General features: G+C 43.1%; 1 protein-coding gene and 1 long non-coding RNA gene across 5 annotated transcripts in view; one reads left to right on the top strand and one right to left on the bottom strand.

Moving 5' to 3' along the window:
* LOC128703479 (uncharacterized) overlaps positions 1-12,438 on the bottom strand; it is a 44,127-nt gene extending 31,689 nt beyond the window's left edge. The window contains exon 1 of the long non-coding RNA XR_008409305.2: positions 12,324-12,438. This is a non-coding gene — a long non-coding RNA (uncharacterized lncRNA). The remainder of the gene's footprint in view (positions 1-12,323) is intronic.
* The window catches only part of LOC128702646 (cell adhesion molecule Dscam2), a 720,609-nt gene that overhangs the window by 220,781 nt on the left and 484,004 nt on the right, over positions 1-15,824 (top strand). The window lies entirely within an intron of this gene.

A 15,824-nucleotide genomic window follows, 5' to 3' on the forward strand; every position in this document is an offset into this window, starting at 1 on the left:
TGCCACGAATAGAAAATGGAACATAAATGCGCGCATAGAAAATGCAACATAAATGCGCGCATAGAAAATGGAACAAATGCCGCGCATAGAAAATGGAACATAAATGCCGCGCATAGAAAATGGAACATAAATGCCGCGCATAGAAAATGGAACATAAATGCCGCGAATAGAAAATGGAACAAAAATGCGCGCATAGAAAATGAAACAAATGCCGCGCATAGAAAATGGAACATAAATGCCGCGAATAGAAAATGGAACATAAATGCCACGCATAGAAAATGGAACATAAATGCCGCGCATAGAAAATGGAACATAAATGCCGCGCACAGAAAATGGGACTTATATGCCTCCCATAGAAAATGGTGACAATACATCTGTTAATATTAGTTATTGCTGCCCAAAGACCTTTTATTTATTGCACCTTTCTCCTACAATGAAATAATAATAATAATAATAATAATAATTACAATCATAATAAACACCATACTACTAATATTAATATTATAATAATAATAAACACACTAACAATAATAATTACTAATATTATTATTGCTGGTTCTGTGAATCATGGTATCCACTGTCTCTCAAATTTGAAAAAAATGGAATAAATTTAATTATTAGAACACAGCTTCTTGACTGAATCAACATTTAATCCAGACAAACAACAAACAATACCGAGGCTGACACAAACCAGAAGCACAATACCGAAGATGACACAAATCATAAGCCCCCGAATTCTGGGGGATTAAAAACTGAAGGAGGCCTGTACTGGCGTTCAACGTGTTACCTGTCCCACACCTGGCTTGATGACGGCCCAAGACCGACTGAGAGCCGGTCCTCTGCTATTGGTCTGGTGGCTTACTCTGGCCTCCTCTACACGATTAATTTTACTTTCGCCAGTCATAGAATCCATTTTTTCGCGTTTTTTCCTTAGATGAAAACAAAGACAAGACAGGAACCTTAATGTATTCAGAGAGTCGTATGAACAAGAAGTACTCAACGGGGTGGAGAATGAGAAAGAGGATGATTGGGAATGGTACAGGAGAGTATTGAAGTGGAGTAGAGTTTGGGAATGATTAGAGGCGAAGTTTAGAGTGCATAGGAAAGGGAGGACAGAGATGGGAAAGGAGGGAGGACAGTTTGTGTGTGTGTGTGTGTGTGTGTGTGTGTGTGTGTGTGTGTGTGTGTGTGTGTGTGTGTATGTGTGTGTGTGTGCGCATGTATGTATGTGTGTGTGTGTGTGTGTGTGTGTGTGTGTATATGTATGTGTGTGTGTGTGTGTGTGTTTCTATATATATATATATATATATATATATATATATATATATATATATATATATATATATATATAACATTTTTCAGATTTCAAAAGGAGGACTCATTTTTTTTATCCATAAAAGTTATTTACATGGTGGGAATAAAATGGGGGGTTGTTGCTCCTCCCCCCAAAAAAAAGGTGAAAGCACAGAATGAAAGGTATATAAATATGCATATCGTAGAGTGAATTGATGAATAAATATATATGGAAATTTGAATGAAACTCTGCAAATTGAGTTATAAATATACAATTGAACACTCGCGCGCACGCACACGCACACGCGCACATATACACATACCAGCTCCACATACTAACATGTGCCCAGCTCCAGCACATACCAACATGTGCCCAGCTCCAGCACATACCAAAATGTGCCCAGCTCCAGCACATACCAAAATGTGCCCAGCTCCAGCACATACCAACATAACACACACACACACAACACACACACACACACACACACACACACACACACACACACACACACACACCAAAATACACAAACACACACCAGAGAGATGTGCTCAGGACATCCTCTCCACCAGGCTGGGCAGATCACCTAATTAAGGCCAGGATAATGTCCCCTGTTATAGACTGCTGCTCACATAACCGGTAATCAGGGATCAAAGAACACTGTCATTACCTATTAGTATTAGATGGATGTTATACTGATGTTTAAAAAAAGGCGTGAATGTTAATTACTACGAAATGTTAAAAACTGAATGTTTTTGGCAGGTTATTAATGTTAACATTAACTATAAGAAGAAACTTAACGTTAGTTAACTAATTTTGTGATTAATTTCGTTTATGTTTATTTTCAAAATTAGGTTAATTAATGGGGACTTTTTTAAAGGCTTGCAATGTTCATTGAATAACTGTATTGTTTATATACGTAACTGTTCATTTCTTCACGATTGATGATTTATATAGATGGTTTACTGTTTGTGTCATGTTCTCTCACTGACAATGTTAAGGTCTTAACTGGGGGGTTTTAGACAGGACACTGCCTACACACGCACGAGCCAAGAGCTGAGTCTCGACTCCAGAAACACAACTCAGAAAACGCGTACCACACATTCACACACATTGGGCCAGGAGCTGTGACTCGACTCCTGCAACTACAAATAGGTGAGTGCACCCACACACAAGCACACACAACTGATTACCTCAAAGTCCTCGCCATCTTCTACCGTTCTTCTGTGCATTGGACTGAAGAAACCCCTGGTTGTCGAAACGTTTCCACAATGCAGAACAACTGTGTCAGTCTTCAATGTGTCGGTCTTCGAAACGTTGCCAATAAAGTAACGAATCACACTGCACTTCTCTCTCCATCGCGTCTATTTTTTTCCACCTGGTGTTTCCCCCACATTAGAATTCAGCTTAACACAACACTTATTCTCCCATCATTTGCTTCAGAACTCCCTAAACATCGGTTAAACACCTTCAAAACACTCCTCTAGCTCCCGGCTCCATAAACATTCACAAACATTCCTAACATTCAAGTTAATCCAGTTTTCAACTGATGGTTGAACATCACCTCCAATTCCAATATTTCTTCCCTGAGAAACAACCCTAAAATCTACTCAACTTCCCTTTCTGAATTTTTCATTCATTACGATTTGTCCACCAGTGCTGAGACTGAAAAAAATAATTGAAATTCTCTGATAACACAATCTCACGTTTAAAATGTTATCAGTGTTATCAATTTCACTGTTATCAATGTTATCACTGCTTTGTTATCATTCAGTGTTATGTTATGTTGCAACCCCTGAATGGGTTGCAATGTATGTATATATATTACATGTGTATTACCTTTTCATATAATTTTATATTGCTTGTATTTGTGATAATAGCTAAATCGTAAATGTATTGCTTTATTTTGTTATTTGACTTAGCTTCCTTTGGTTAGGTAGGATGTAACATATGTGCTCAGTTCAAGTCTTGATTGTCTAACTACTGTAATTATCGCTCCTTGCTCGTTACTCTGCCGGCTTGTTTGTGCTACAGCTGTCCACGGAGCTATCACGTGATCGAAGGGGGGTGTCCTCACCTCGCCTGAAGTATTCAGTCTGGTCTAGACTCTCTTGGTGGTCGGACAGATTGTCTGTCTCATTATTCTTGTTAGTTCTGTAGAACTCTGTTCACAGAACATTGGATAGACTTAGTGATTTTCGACGTTGTACTGAGGTTGTGTGTCTCATAGACACTCTGAACAACTCAGGTCCTGAGCTGTAGCTTCTGACCTAACTTGTACTGGTATCTGTGTATTATCACAGTCGGGGATTTTCTTATGCTGAACTTAGATTCAGTAGTTTGGGAGTTTGGTGACTTTTGTGGAGGATCTGCTGATGGTCCCTACATAGTGTCGTTATATTATCTCCTTGTCCTGATTGTGTCGCAGTTGCTTGTTATATTGCTGATAAATTAGACAAATGTGCAACTCTTGGGTATCTTTATTGAGGAAACGTTTCGCCACACAGTGGCTTCATCAGTCCATACAAAGGAGAATCTTGAAGAACAGGAGGAGAATGAGGTAATCAGTCCCTCAACCTTGAGTCGATGTGGTCAGTCCATCAATCTTGAATAGAATACGGCATACGTGCTGAGAAGGAGCTTATAAACCGTTGGCAGGAGAGGTGCAGAAGTCATAGGTCGTGTAACATTTGTTCAATGTTGAAGTAGGTCGTGCACGTATGCCGTATTCTATTCAAGATTGATGGACTGACCACATCGACTCAAGGTTGAGGGACTGATTACCTCATTCTCCTCCTGTTCTTCAAGATTCTCCTTTGTATGGACTGATGAAGCCACTGTGTGGCGAAACGTTTCCTCAATAAAGATACCCAAGAGTTGCACATTTGTCTAATTTATCAACATGTCGGTTCTCTGAACCATTCATCTACAAACCTGTCAGACACTGCAACTTCTTGGGATCTTAATACTTGGGAATTCTTCGCTTGCCTAATTCTTGGGCACGACCTACTTCAACATTGAACAAATGTTACACGACCTATGACTTCTGCACCTCTCCTGCCAACGGTTTATAAGCTCCTTCTCAGCACGTATGCCGTATTCTATTCAAGATTGATGGACTGACCACATCGACTCAAGGTTGAGGGACTGATTACCTCATTCTCCTCCTGTTCTTCAAGATTCTCCTTTGTATGGACTGATGAAGCCACTGTGTGGCGAAACGTTTCCTCAATAAAGATACCCAAGAGTTGCACATTTGTCTAATTTATCAACATGTCGGTTCTCTGAACCATTCATCTACAAACTTGTTATATTGCTATTGGGCTTAGCATTCTTTTTATTGTTCAAGCAGACTGTTCTGACTGCCAGTTGGTTAAGAAGTTAGTTTATTTGAGGACTTTGTCAGTCACTTGTTTAAGTCTAGTCGAGTCGTGAGACATAGCGAACTACTTAGAGCACTTACACATACAAACTTACTTGTACATATTTGTAATATCTTATTAAATGTTAATGTACCAGACGGTACTTAAGAATTATAAATGTGATATGTGCTTTCAGCACAATAATATTGTACTCGAGAGAAGTGATATTATTTTGATTACTGTGATTATTACTAACTTAATTTAATTTGATATACGCCTAGACAACTTAAATAATAAATTTATTAAATTTTGATTTCTCTAGTTAGTAGCCTACCAGTTGTAATCCTGAAGCACTATTGAATCCTACTGAATTCTAATGGATAATTGGACAAGGATACTGACTACTTGTTACGAAAACCCGGTAACAGGCTGGATGCTAGAAGGGCAGTCCTTTCTAGTATTCACTGGAGATCTCTAAGCTTTTAGAATCGCGTTTTTTGTAACATGTTATCAGTGTTGTGTTATCAATGTTATCATTGTGCTGTCAATGTTAGCATTGTGTTATCAATGTCAGCATTGTGTTATCTATGTTATCATTGTCTTATTAGTGTTATCGTTCAGCGTTATCAGTGTCTGACAATTGTCTTTTCACACTACCAGGTAAGTTTGTAGACACCACACTCCGTGTCACCACCAGGTAAGTTTGTAGACACCACACTCCGTGTCACCATCAGGTAAGTTTGTAGACGCCACAATTCGTGTCACCATCTTAGCTGATGGTAGTACATGGTCAAGTGAAGCGGGTGGTAGTTAAGGTTAAGTGAAGCTGGTGGTAGTTGAGGTTGTTAAGTGAAGCTGGCGGTAGTTGAGGGTCGTACAATATACTGGGGCTTTCCATATTCATGTGAGCCATTTGCAATACAATCTCTTGGTGGTGCTACTGGCGGTGCTGCTGGTAGTGGTGGTGGGGATTACTAGTGATACTGGTAGTGATAGTAGTGATTATAGTAGTGGTGGTGGCGTTGGTGATACTAGCAGTGTTACCGGTGGTACTGGCGTTGCCTAACACCTCACCACTCTCACGCCACAGCACACACTCATGCATACATTACTCTGGTATCTGTCAGTCTCACAAGGACAGCGACAGTCACAGGCTACAATAGGATATATCAAACACACACATTTAAAAAAAGTGCTAAAGGTTTGCAACGAGACTAGTCCCAGAGCTGTGAAGTATGACCACTGAAGAGAGGCTAGAAGAGCTAATCCTAACACTGGGGGAACAGAAAGACCAGAGGTGACACGATTACGACGTACAGAAATTGCAGAAGAAACAAACCACGGAACGGGTGTGATTTGAACCTATGGCGAGTGAGTACTATAACTTCGGGCCAGTAAGCCACTGGGCCAGTTGGTTATAATAAGATTCAACTTACTAGGTATATTTATACACCATAGGGAGGTTAGCATGGGCCACCACTGTGGTATATAGAAACATACCTAATTGGATGAATCTTACTGTAGCCAGCTGGCCCAGTGGCTTACGCACTGGCCTGGGGTTTTACGACTCGCTTGCCATAGGTTCAAACCCCACCCGTTTTTCTGAGTTATTCAGAAGAACTGACGGGGTGGACAGGACGAGTCTTGTTTGAGAGGCGGGGTTCATATGTACAAGGTCACGGCTGGAAGCTTCAAGCACAGACGGGTCACAGGGATGTTAGGAAATACTTCTTTAGCTTAAGAGTAGTCATGAAGTGGAACGATATAGACAGCGAAGTGGTAGAATCACGATGCATACATAGCTTTAAGAATAGGTATGACAGGGCTCACGCAGCCAGAGAGAGTGAACCCAGTAGCGGCCAGTGGAGAGGCGAGTCCAGGAGTTTACCTGGAGTTTGCCTGGAGAGAGTTCCGGGGGTCAACGCCCCCGCGGCCCGGTCTGTGACCAGGCCTCCTGGTGGATCAGAGCCTGATCAACCAGGCTGTTACTGCTGGCTGCACGCAAACCAACGTACGAGCCACAGCCCGGCTGGTCAGGTACCGACTTTAGGTGCATGTCCAGTGCCAGCTTGAAGACTGCCAGGGGTCTATTGGTAATCCCCCTTATGTATGCTGGGAGGCAGTTGAACAGTCTCGGGCCCCTGACACTTATTGTATGGTCTCTTAACGTGCTAGTGACACCCCTGCTTTTCATTGGGGGAATGTTGCATCGTCTGCCAAGTCTTTTGCTTTCGTTGTGAGTGATTTTCGTGTGCAAGTTCGGTACTAGTTCCTCTAGGATTTTCCAGGTGTATATATTCATGTATCTCTCCCGCCTGCGTTCCAGGGAATACAGGTTCAGGAGCTTCAAGCGCTCCCAGTAATTGAGGTGTTTTATCTCCGTTATGCGTGCCGTGAAGGTTCTCTGTACATTTTCTAGGTCAACAATTTCACCTGCCTTGAAAGGTGCTGTTAGTGTGCAGCAATATTCCAGCCTAGATAGAACAAGTGACCTGAAGAGTGTCATCATGGGCTTGGCATCCCTAGTTTTGAAGGTTCTCATTATCCATCCTGTCATTTTTCTAGCAGCTGCGATTGATACAATGTTATGGTCCTTGAAGGTGAGATCCTCCGACATGATCACTCCCAGGTCTTTGACGTTGGTGTTTCGCTCTATTTTGTGGCCAGAATTAGTTTTGTACTCGTGTTTACCATATCTGAGTAATTGAAATTTCTCATCGTTGAACTTCATATTGTTTTCTGCAGCCCACTGAAAGATTTGGTTGATATCCGCCTGGAGCCTTGCAGTGTTTGCAATGGAAGACACTGTCATGCAGATTCGGGTGTCAACTGCAAACGAAGACACGGTGCTGTGGCTGACATCCTTGTCTATGTCAGTCCCTATGTCAATCCCTGCAACTACACTTATGTGAACACATTTAGGTAAGCGCGCGCGCGCACACACACATAAAACCTCATGCATCAACATGTTAGGGACACTACCACAGAGAGAGAGAGAGAGAGAGAGAGAGAGAGAGAGAGAGAGAGAGAGAGAGAGAGAGAGAGAGAGAGAGGAGGATGAGCCAGCAAGATTGGACCTCGTGTTCACCCTGAGTAGCTCGGACACTGAGGACATCACATATGAAAGGCCCTTTGGAGATAGTAATCACGTGGTTCTGAGCTTTGAATGCACAGTAGAGTTACAGGTGGAGAGGGAAACAGGAGTAGGATGGGAAAAGCTAACCTACAAAAGGGGGGACTACACAGGCATTAGGAACTTCCTGCAGGAGTTTCAGTGGGAAAGGTCTGTTCCCAAGGGCAACAGAAATAATGGGAAGACCAGAATGAGCCTTTGGTTTACCCAAAGGTGTAGGGAGGCAAAAGCAAAGTGCATTAGTGAATGAAAAAAGGTACAGAAGACAAAGGACCCAGGGAAATAGAGATTAGTCGAAGAGCCAGAAACGAGTATGCACAGATGAAAGAGGCTCAGCGACAGTACGAAAACATAGCATCAAAAGTAAAGTCTGACCAGAAACTGTTGTATAGCCACATCAGGAGGAAGAAACAGTCAAGGACCAGGTAATCAGGAGAGAAGGTGGGGAGCTCACAAGAAACGACCAAGAAGTATGTGAGGAGCTCACCATGAGATTTAAGGAAGTATTTACAGTGGAGACAGAAAGGACTCCGATAAGTCAGAACAGGGGGGTACACCAACAAGGGATATACCAACAAGTGTTGAATGAAATACAACCGTGGAGGAGGTGAAGAAGCTGCTAAGTGACCTTGATACCTCAAAGGCGGTGGGACCGGACATCTCTCCGTGGGTCCTATAAGAGGGAGCAGAGATGCTGTGTGTGTCACTAACAACAATTTTCAACACATCCATTGAAACTGGGCAACTACCTGCGGTATGGAAGACGGCAAATGTAGTCCCCATTTTTAAGAAAGGAGACAGACACGAGACACTAAACCTACTGGAGTTTTATGAAGAGGTAACAAAAGTGGGCAGATTGCATTTTCTTGGACTGCAAGAAGGCTTTCGACACAGTTCCTGACAAGAGGCTAGTGAAAAAACTAGAGGATCAGGCATACATAACAGGAAGGGCACTGCAATGGATCAGAGAATACCTGACAGGGAGGCAACGAGTCACGGTACGTGACGAGGTATCAGAGTGGGCGCCTGTGATGAGTTGGGTTCCACAGGGGTCAGTCCTAGGACCAGTGCTATTTTTGGTATATGTGAATGACATGACGGAAGGGATAGACTCAGAAGTGTCACTGTTTACAAATGATGTGAAGTTAATGAGGAGAATTAAACTGGATGAAGATCAGGTAGGACTACAAAGAGACCTGGACAGGTTCCTCTAATTTAACCCCGCCAAATGCAAAGTCATGAAGATCGGGGAAGGGCAAAGAAGACCACAGACCAGGTATAGCTTAGTGGCCAAAGACTGCAAACCTCACTCAAGGAAAAGGATCTTGGGGTGAGTATAATACCGAGCACATCTGAGGCACACATCATCCAGATAACTGCTATAGCATATGGGCGCCTGGCAAACCTGAGAATAGTGTTCCGATACCTCAGCAAGGAATCGTTCAAGACTCCGTACACTGTGTAAGTCAGGCCCATACAAGAGTATGCAGCACCAGTCTGGAACCCACACCTGGTCAAGTAGGTCAAGAATTTAGAGAAAGTGAAATGGTTTGCAACAAGACTAGTTCCAGAGCTAGGGGAATGTCCTACGAAGAAAGGTTAAGGGAAATCGCCCTGACGACACTGGAGGACAGGAGAGTTAGGGGAGGCATGATAACGACATACAAAATACTGTGAGGAATTGACAAGGTGGACAGAGACAGGATGTTCCAGAGACGGAACACAGAAACAAGGGGTCACAATTGGAAGTTAAAGACTCATATGAGTCAAAGAGATGTTAGGAAGTATTTCTTTAGTCATAGAGGTGTTAAGAAGTGGAATAGCCTGGCAAGTGATGTAGTGGAGGCAGGAACCATACATAGTTTTAAGACGAGGTATGATAAAACTCATGGAGCAGGGAGAGAGAGGACCTATTAGCGATCAGTGAAGAGGCGGGGCCAAGAACTGACTCGACCTGCAACCACAAATAGCTGAGTATACACACACATGCACCTACAAATCACCCTGGAGATCTAAACCTGTGTGGGAGGACATCTCGATAAATCTGTTCGAGTATACTGTAAAAATTTATAGAGAAAAGTTTTATTCATTCATATGTATAAAGAAGAGGAAGAAGAGATGAAGAAGGAAGATGGAAATCATTCGAAATAGGAAGAAACAGGAGGAAGGGAAGGATGAGGAGAGGCCTGGAGGCCTAGTCAAGGTCTGGGTCGCGGGGGGAGGGAGGGGACCCCCGGAACACCCTCCAGGTAGACTCCAGGTAAAGATGAGATTAAGAGGAGGAAGACGAGAAGGAGTAGGAGGAGGAGGAGGAGGAGGAGGAGGAGGAGGAGGAGGAGTAGGAGGAGGAGGAAGAAGATTAGGAGGACTGTGCGCACTCCAGCAGATTACGGTCTCCAGGAAGAACAAAAGCCACCAGCACGTGTTACACACACACACACACTTACACCCACACACACATTTACACACACACCCACGCACACATATATATATATATATATATATATATATATATATATATATATATATATATATATATTTATATATGTCGTGCCGAATATGTAAAACTGGTCAATTAGCAAGAACTCATTTTAAAATTAAGTCCTTTCTAAAATTTTCTCTTATACGTTTGAATATATATTTTTTCATTAATGTTAATGTAAAAAATTTTAATTTTGCTCCAAAAGAATCTTAGAAAACTTACCTAACCTTATTATAACAAAAACGTCGTCGTCCACGTAACGTAACCAAGTGACGCTTGAAGGGATGATGTTGGCGAAGTGTTCGGACTCTAGATGTTCCATGTATAAGTTGGCTAGGACGGCAATGATGGGGGACCCCATTCCCATGCCGTAGGTTTGCTTGTAGAGCTTGTTTACGTTACGTGGACGACGTCCTCGTAATAACTCCCAAACGTTTTGATGTACGGAATCTCCAGGCAAGGCTCAACGCAGTTGAACCGGCGATCCAGTTTACACTAGAAGAAGAGTCCAATGACAAGCTTCCTTTCCTCGACGTCCTCATTCACAAAGCAGACAACAACCTAAGATTTCAAGTTTATCGGAAACCCACCAATAAAAATGATCTCACACACTTCTATTCCAGTCAAGATACCAAGACCAAAAGAGGCATCATCATCGGTTTTTTCCTAAGAGCATACCGAATTTGTAGTCCCGAGTTTCTTGACGAGGAATGTACATACATTCACCAAACATTCACTGAGTTACATTTTCCTCCTTTTTTCATCAAAGACTGCAAGAAAAGAGCTCTTCAGATCATTAATTCTCCACGCACCAACACCACTCCCAACAAAGTTATAATTCTTCCCAACAGCCAGGTTGCACTAAACATCTCAAAAGTACTTTCACAAGCTAACACCAGAGTCGCCATCGCTTCTAGCACTTCAATAAAGGATCTAACCAGGACAGAATCCAAGCACCACGAACCAGTCAATGCAGGAGTTTACACTATACCCTGTGGAGGCTGTGACAAGATCTACGTAGGTGAAACAGCAAGAAACCTCGACACCCGCCTCAATGAACACATTTACGCATGTAGGAACGATAACTTGAACAACGCCTGTGTACAACACCGAAATTCCACCAATCATCTCATGAAATTCAGAGACGCCCAATTAGTGATCAAAGAAACTAATTTCCGCAGACGCAAGTGCCTCGAATCAGCACTGATCGCTGTTTCAAATACAATTAAACAAAACAACGGCAGCTTCACCATCTCTGAAGTTTTAGCAAGAATCCTCCTGAAAACAGTAAACCCTGCCATCACATAGTCTCTCCTGTTATACTACACAAAGCACATTACAGAGAGTGAACACTGAAACAAGCTGCCTCTTTCCAGTCTATATTTGTCCAACCTATTTTTATGTTACCCAAGTAATAGCTTTTATATCCTTTTACTCATGTACGAATTAATTGCTCTACCATATTGTATTATTTTTGTCACTACTACTACTACTACTACTACTACTACTACTACCACCACTAGTGAACATCGAAATGGTACCTCACTAGTATTGCACCTCACTCTGAGCCTTTATATACCCTCTGTGTCCATGTATTGTTTGTAATGGCTTGATAAAGCTCCTGGAGAGCGAAACGTTGCCACAAAATGTCACATTAGTTGCACTTGTGTCCTTTTACTTTACATATTGTCGGTAATTCTACCAACTTTATTACAGTTACCATTTTGTCCTAGGCACATGTCGATTAGACACTAAGCTTGTTGTATATACCTGCGTGTGAGTGTGAGTGTGTGAGTGTGTGTGTGTGTGTGTGTGTGTGTGTGTGTGTGTGTGTGTGTGTGTGTGTGTGTGTGTGTGTGTGTGTGTAATAGACAATGTTAGCAAACCCAACACACAAAGAGACAAACACAGAAAACTTAGACTGGCATGTAAATTTCGACCTTCAACTGAGGCCCTTTTTAGCAGATATAAAAGAGAGATTAGTATTTACAGTACATGTGTGAGAATGCTCATCATATCACATGAAGAAACACTGTAAACAACGAGTTGAGTCACCTGTCAAATCTGTTAACCAGGTGATGGTCACCTCTCACAGGGACTCGCATCCGAGAAAGAGGTCAGCTGCTGGCAAAACTTCTCGTAGAAACTCGAAATTCCGGCTTCCAGCAACTTTCTGAAAGTTGTACATAGATCGTATATAGTACCGACAAGATGAAAAAAATTAGACATGTACAACATGTGGGTGTGTTTACTTGTAGAGGATTCGCCAACCAGTGGTGCTATCAGTACAAGGATATAATGTGATTACCTCCTTGTACTGTGTTGATAAAGCCACTGGTTAGATACCCGGGTGTTGCACATGTGTCTAATTTTTCAACCTTCTGAAAGGTTGAAATTTGGTAAGAAGTTGATAATTACAAAAGTCAGTCATTTCTTTCTTTAACAACTGCAGTCCACTTTACGTGTTATTGAAAGTCCTCAGCGCATATGTTGGCTTTCTTCACCACATACTGAGAGCTAAACACTCATAGCCATAACAAACAGACCTTTTTGCGTTACACAATGTGCATTTTCAAACTTGGGCTGGTCTGTCTAATGCAGAGGTCGACGAAATTTTTTTGGTATTACCCCAGGAGATAATGTTTATATATATATATATATATATATATATATATATATATATATATATATATATATATATATATATATATATATATATATATATATATATATATATATATATATATATATATATATATATATATATATATATACACAAAAATGTCGTGTTGAATAGGTAAAACTGGTCAATTAGCAATAACTTATTTAAAATTAAATCCTTTCTAAAATTTTCTCTTACACATTCAAATAAATATTTTTTTCATTCATGTTAATATAAAAATTAACGATTTTGCACCAAAAGAACCTTAGGAAACTTATCTAACCTTATTAAAACAAGCACAATACAATATTGCCTAATCGAACTAAATATATTTTCTATAAGTTTATAATAATTTAATAATAAACAAACACAATGAAATATGCTTTTCTCGTTATGTTCAGAATGATTTTTGCGAAATTACTGCATACACAAATTTGCACTTGCCTTATTCGGCAAGAAGTGCGTTGCTAATTAAACCAAAATTTCAAGTTTTACGTTTCGGCACGACACTACATTTTATATATATATATATATATATATATATATATATATATATATATATATATATATATATATATATATATATATTAATTATACACACCCACACATAAACGATACGAGAATAAACAAAAGAAATAAAAACATCAAACAAAAGCAGCTTTTTCTAGTTCAACTTAGGCTTCAACACCTTGTAACAAAAGATTATATTTTGCTTTGAGTCAATATAACATCTTTTACACTGCGACACTTTTGTAACACCACGAAAATGAAGAGAGAGGAAAAGAAACTACCATTAGACAAGAAGCGAACCACTGAGAGCAGTGCTAACAGCGGTAGCAACAGCGGCAACCGCATCAAATACAGCAGCATCAATAACAGCATTAGGAACAGCCACAACAGTAGCCTTAGCAGAGTCACCATTGTCTGAAGAGGGCAGCAGAAACACCCGCAGTAGGTGCAAGGGAAGCAGCGACACCAGCAGTAGGTGCAACTGTAGCAGCGACACCAGCAGTAGGTGCAACTGTAGCAGCGACACCAGCAGTAGGTGCAACTGTAGCAGCGACACCAGCAGTAGGTGCAACTGTAGCAGCGACACCAGCAGTAGGTGCAACTGTAGCAGCGACACCAGCAGTAGGTGCAACTGTAGCAGCGACACCAGCAGTAGGTGCAACTGTAGCAGCGACACCAGCAGTAGGTGCAACTGTAGCAGCGACACTCACAGTAGGTGCAACTGTAGCAGCGACACTCACAGTAGGTGCAACTGTAGCAGCGACACTCACAGTAGGTGCAACTGTAGCAGCGACACTCACAGTAGGTGCAACTGTAGCAGCGACACTCACAGTAGGTGCAACTGTAGCAGCGACACCAGCAGTAGGTGCAACTGTAGCAGCGACACCAGCAGTAGGTGCAACTGTAGCAGCGACACCAGCAGTAGGTGCAACTGTAGCAGCGACACCAGCAGTAGGTGCAACTGTAGCAGCGACACCAGCAGTAGGTGCAACTGTAGCAGCGACACCAGCAGTAGGTGCAACTGTAGCAGCGACACTCACAGAAGGTGCAACTGTAGCAGCGGCACCAGCAGTAGGTGCAACTGTAGCAGCGACACCAGCAGTAGGTGCAACTGTAGCAGCGGCACCAGCAGTAGGTGCAACTGTAGCAGCGACACCCACAGTAGGTGCAACTGTAGCAGCGACACCAGCAGTAGGTGCAACTGTAGCAGCGACACCCACAGTAGGTGAAACTGCAGCAGCGACACCAGCAGTAGGTGCAACTGTAGCAGCGACACCAGCAGTAGGTGCAACTGTAGCAGCGACACCCACAGTAGGTGCAACTGTAGCAGCGACACCCACAGTAGGTGCAACTGTAGCAGCGACACCAGCAGTAGGTGCAACTGTAGCAGCGACACCAGCAGTAGGTGCAACTGTAGCAGCGACACCAGCAGTAGGTGCAACTGTAGCAGCGAAACCCACAGTAGGTGCAACTGTAGCAGCGACACCAGCAGTAGGTGCAACTGTAGCAGCGACACCCACAGTAGGTGCAACTGTAGCAGCGACACCAGCAGTAGGTGCAACTGTAGCAGCGAAACCCACAGTAGGTGCAACTGTAGCATCAACACCCGCAGTAGGTGCAAGGGCATCATCCACACCCGCAGTAGGTGCAAGGGCAGCATCAACACCCGCAGTAGGTGCAAGGGCAGCATCAACACCCGCAGTAGGTGCAAGGGCAGCATCAACACCCGCAGTAGGAGCAAGGGCAGCATCAACACCCGCAGTAGGTGCAAGGGCAGCATCAACACCCGCAGTAGGTGCAAGGGCAGCATCAACACCCGCAGTAGGTGCAAGGGCATCATCAACACCCGCAGTAGGTGCAAGGGCAGCATCAACACCCGCAGTAGGTGCAAAGGCAGCATCAACACCCGCAGTAGGTGCAAGGGCAGCATCAACACCCGCAATAGGTGCAAGGGCAGCATCAACACCCGCAGTAGGTGCAAAGGCAGCATCAACACCCGCAGTAGGTGCAAGGGCAGCATCAACACCCGCAGTAGGTGCAAGGGCAGCATCAACACCCGCAGTAGGTGCAAGGGCAGCATCAACACCCGCAGTAGGTGCAAGGGCAGCATCAACACCCGCAGTAGGTGCAAGGGCAGCATCAACACCCGCAGTAGGTGCAAGGGCAGCATCAACACCCGCAGTAAGTGCAAGGGCAGCATCAACACCCGCAATAGGTGCAAGGGCAGCATCAACACCCGCAGTGGGTGCAAGGGGAGCATCAACACCCGCAGTGGGTGCAAGGGCAGCATCAACACCCGCAGTAGGTGCAAGGGCAGCATCAACACCCGCAGTGGGTGCAAGGGCAGCATCAACACCCGCAGTGGGTGCAAGGGAAACAGCTGT

The sequence above is a fragment of the Cherax quadricarinatus genome, chromosome 37 (genome assembly GCF_038502225.1).
Source record: "Cherax quadricarinatus isolate ZL_2023a chromosome 37, ASM3850222v1, whole genome shotgun sequence".
In the NCBI taxonomy this organism is placed as follows: Eukaryota; Metazoa; Arthropoda; class Malacostraca; order Decapoda; family Parastacidae; genus Cherax; species Cherax quadricarinatus.